This window comes from Passer montanus, unplaced genomic scaffold (assembly GCF_014805655.1).
Source record: "Passer montanus isolate IOZ18808 unplaced genomic scaffold, ASM1480565v1 scaffold18, whole genome shotgun sequence".
In the NCBI taxonomy this organism is placed as follows: Eukaryota; Metazoa; Chordata; class Aves; order Passeriformes; family Passeridae; genus Passer; species Passer montanus.
Genome location: NW_024365381.1, coordinates 12,929,878 through 12,934,111, shown reverse-complemented (window position 1 = coordinate 12,934,111; position 4,234 = coordinate 12,929,878). Strand labels below are relative to the sequence as shown.

General features: G+C 51.7%; 1 protein-coding gene and 1 long non-coding RNA gene across 11 annotated transcripts in view; one reads left to right on the top strand and one right to left on the bottom strand.

The window, feature by feature from the left end:
* Positions 1-1,397: 1,397 nt before the first annotated feature.
* LOC120500405 lies at positions 1,398-3,504 on the bottom strand. Its single transcript, XR_005627087.1, has 2 exons — positions 3,383-3,504; positions 1,398-2,742 (listed from the first exon to the last, which is right to left on the bottom strand). It is a non-coding gene; the product is annotated as an uncharacterized LOC120500405 (long non-coding RNA).
* Positions 3,505-3,679: 175 nt separating this feature from the next.
* PHF21A (PHD finger protein 21A) overlaps positions 3,680-4,234 on the top strand; it is a 132,211-nt gene continuing 131,656 nt past the window's right edge. For 3 of the 10 annotated variants that reach the window (XM_039705232.1, XM_039705225.1, XM_039705226.1), the window contains exon 1: positions 3,684-4,160. The gene's annotated coding sequence lies outside the window, so the exon portion shown is untranslated. Of the gene's footprint in view, positions 4,161-4,234 lie in introns of all 10 variants that reach the window. The other 7 variants (XM_039705233.1, XM_039705227.1, XM_039705234.1 and 4 more) reach the window with 4 other exon arrangements.

The following is a 4,234-nucleotide window of genomic DNA, read 5'->3' as shown; positions in this document are numbered from 1 at the left end:
ACATGTGCAGTTTTAAAAGGAAAGCCTTTTGGCATGTCTGTGATAATCAAGGTTTGTGTCTTAAACTGCTGAGTTCAGACTGGTTGACGTGAAGCCCAACACAACCCAGCAATGTGTGCCCGCAGCCCAGAAAGCCAACGGCATCCTGGGCTGCATGGAAAGCAGCGGGGCCAGCAAGGTGAGGGAGGGGATTCAGCCCCTCTGCTCTCATGGCACCTTATGAGAAACTGGAGTGATTTGTCCAGCTCTGTGGTCCCCAACAGAAGAGTGATGTGGATCTTCTGGAGAGAGACTGGAGCAGTGCAATGAAGATGATCAGAAGGCTGGCTGAGAGGGTTGGGGCTGTTCAGGCTGGAGAACACCTTATAGCATCCTTCCAGAACCTAAAGGGAGTGTACAAGAAAGCTGGAGAAGCACTTCTGACGAGGGCATGTAGTGATAGAACAAGGGATAATGGAGGGTACAGTTTGATTAGATTAGAAATAGATTATTCACTGTGAGGATGGTGAGGCACTGGAACAGGTTGCTCAGAGGGGCTGTGGATGTCCCATCCCTGGAAGTGTTCAAGGCCAGGCTGGATGGAGCCCTGAGCAATCTGGTCTAGTGGAAGGTGTCCTTGCCCATGGCAGGTGGGGAGGAACTAGACAAGCTTTAAGATCCCTTTCAACCTGAACGACTCTATGAAAATGGTCTGAGCCACCTTGCCATGACCCAGAGATCACTGTGGGTAGTGTGTGAGATACTCATCATTGTCTGAGCTCTAAGACAAACCATGAAAAATTTCTGCATGCATCTACAGTAACAGCTGATGATTATTTTTCCTTTGAACTTTGTCCAAAGTTCATCTTTAAAAAACAAACTTTGGGCTGTGTGTATTGACTCCTCAGCAAAATAAACATGCTGAATCTCTAATAACACTTAAATCACTCATTCTAGATTCTTTCAACTTGCTTGTTAACCAGAAAGATAAAAAACACTAAAACAAACAGGCTTTACTCAGTTATTTATTTTTCTGTTGCCTCTATCAAAAAAATCTGAAAGACAAAAGCAACTCTGGTCTGATTGTTTTCAGAGTAAGCTGACTCCTTGCTTCAAACTAACTGAAGGTAAAATCAAAATCCAGGCTGTCTTGGCTGTAACATTTGGCCTCCACAGCTTAAAGTGCTGGTTGTAAAAGTTTACATGGAGGAGGGAAAATCTGAGTATTGGAGCTGAGATTTTCAGCAGGGTTTAAAAATGGAATTTGAGATTGGAGGGCTGAGGAGGGAGGAGGCTGGGTGGCGCCCCAGCCACAGGAGAAATCACAGCAAACTACAAGCTGATCTGACAGTAATAGAGCTTAGCCCAAGCTCACTTGATCTATTAAAAGGATGTGGAAATAAAACAGAAAGAAATATAAAAAGCAAATATATATTTATTAGAAATGGTGTAATATCTAATATCTCAGTTATACTAACCATAACACTTCTTGTTACAGTTGGATACATGGAAAGTTCTACTGTGATGGCTGCTGGATTTTTGGTGGTCTTGTGCACATGACCTTACCTGATATCCCATGAACTGTGCACCTATCAGTAACTATTTGATGAGACCCAGATATAATTTCTGTGTTTTCCTTTTCTTAGTATTCTGTCAACCCTATGGTTTAACATCATACCTGGCTTGCAGAAAAAAAAAAAAAAGAAAAAAGGACAAAAAAACAGGGTAGGAGAGATTGCCTCAAAAACAAAAACCCAAACAACATGACTAAAAAAATAAAAGCATTTTTAGATTACTCTATTTGCTTCATATCTTTTCCTTTGTGTGCATTTAAAGTTTGTGTCTTTAAGGTCACATCCACAAACTCACAGGCTAGAAACTTCATTTAAAAAAAATAAGGCTAAGTTTCTTGCATAATTGTATGAGTCCAGGAGCTACAGCTTTAAGAAGGGCACTAAATGTTGTAAAGTTTCCAATTAAATCACACAGAACTTGCAACCAATTGATGGAAAAGAAGTGGAAAATTAATAGTAATTAAATAAACAATGGCGTATATATCTCTTTTTTTCACAGTTGAGAGGAAACCTCGCTGTACGTTCTCACTCATGCTGAGCCCTCTAGAATCCTCCAGATGATAAAACTGTCCGTTTCTGCCCCATTACGACTCGTCCCCGAGTTACTCATCATGACTGCATTGTGGATTTAGTTTCACAATGTAATAAAGAGTTCATCGTGGCTTCCTGAAGCATTTACAGAGACAACGCAAACACTTTTCTTCACAACTTGTGAGCATTTCGAAGAAATAAAGTGATATAAGAGGCTATATATATAAAAAAAAAAAAATCAGTTTTGCATTGCATCAAATCCCGGCTTTTCGTGAGAGCTCATACAAATCCCGCGCCGTCCAGAACATGTCCCACTGCTTTTAGCAATGGTAGCTCCGACAGAAACGCGAGGCTTTAAGTATTTCTGAGACTCTGGAGACTTCAGAAGCCGGAGACGCACAGGGGCATGCCTGTAACTTAAGCTAGCGTACTGCAGATAAGGACTGACCCTGCCCGGACTGAGCGGCCCGCAGCAGCTCCCGGGGCGGCGGCAGGGAACGGGGGCCCCGGCGGGCCCGGGCCGCCCGAGTCACGTCCGTTCGATCCGCACGCCAGCGAGTGCGGCACGGACCTCCTAACCCCCGGCGTGCCAACTTCCCTGCTCTCGACCTGCCCACCAAAGTTTCTGACTCGCCGCGGTTGGTTTTTGTTCTTCATCCTTTAAAAAAAAAAAAAATTAAAAAAATTTGTATTTTTTTCCTTTCCACTTTCTGGAATAGGAAAAAAAAAAAAAAAAAAAAAAAAGCAGAGAAGGCTGATGCGCCGCCGCTCGCGCGAAAGCAAATGGCAGCATCGCCCGGCACTGGAGTAGTAAGTTAATAAATAAATAAGCCAAGCCCGCTGCGTGAACGGCGAGGCGGAGGAGGGAACACCCTCCCTTCCTAGCCGGCCGCGCGGCGAGCGTGTGCGCTATTCCTATGAATAACATGGCAGGGCCGGCGATGCGGGGAGGCAGGGAGCGCGCAGGGCGGCCCTTGGCCCGGGCGGGCGGGCCGCGGCGCACCGCGCCTCACGCACGGCGCTCAGGCCGCCNGGAGGGAGGGAGGGGGGTGTGTGTGTATGTGTGTGTGTGTGCGTGTGTACGTGTATGTGTGTGTGTATGTGTATGTGGGGGGGGTCCTCGGCTGACGCGCGGTCGCCCCCGCACTGCTCTCCCCGGCCTCCGTGCCCTCACGGCCGCCCGGTACCGGCGGTGCGGGGCGGTGCAGCCGCCCAGTGCCCCCCGCGGCCGCGGCCGGCGGCGCCGCTGCTCCGGCAGAGTTTGGTGCCCTACTTCACTCTACTTTAGTTTCACTCACTTTACATCCGGGCTTTTTCCCTAGGCAATGGGGGCCGCAGCACAGCCCGTTCCTTAGGCAAAGGGAAATAAATTCGCCGCACCGACACGTCAAGTAGTCCCCCCTCAGGAGAAGCCGCCGAGCCCGCCCTCGCGGCTGCCCCCCTTGCCCCGGCCCGGGCCGGGCCGGCGGCGCCCCGCCGTTGCAACGGGGAGGGGGGAGCGTGGGCGTGGGCCCTCCGGTCCCCGCTTCCCGGCGGGTCTCCAGCGGCGGACCGGGCCGGGCCGGGGCGGACGGGGGCGCGCGCGGCGGCGTGTCGGGAGCGCGCCGCAGGCAGGCAGGCAGGGAGGCCGGCGGCGGAGGGATCCCGGCCAGAGGTGTGCTGCGGCCGGGCCGGGTGAATGGGATTGAAGAAGAGTTCAGCTTCTCGGCTTGTTTTTGTGTTACAGTTTCTCTCCTCCTGCGCCTCTTCGGCTTCGTGCCGCCCTCCCCGCCCGCTCCCTCCTCCCCGCCGCAGGAGGAGCCCCCCGCGGAGAGGGGGAAGGAAAAGGACCCCACAGAGGCGAGAGCGAGCGAAGAGGAGGAGGAGAAGGGAGCAACCTACCATCTTCCACTCCCCGCTTAGCTTAAAGAAAGTGAGAGGAGAGAGAGAGAGGCGCCCAGAAGAGGGGGACAGGGAGGCCCAGAGGAGCGGCGGCGCCGGCACCCTCCCCCTATGAAGAAGAGTCCTCCCCCTCACAGAGAGGTCCTGCCAGGGGGACCCCGGCCGGCCCGCAGCAGCACCGCCGCCGCCAGCAGGGTGTAGTATCCCACCTTTCGGATTCGCCTCCTCCTCCTCCTCCTCTTCCTCCCTGCCCCCCCCGCCCCCCGGGC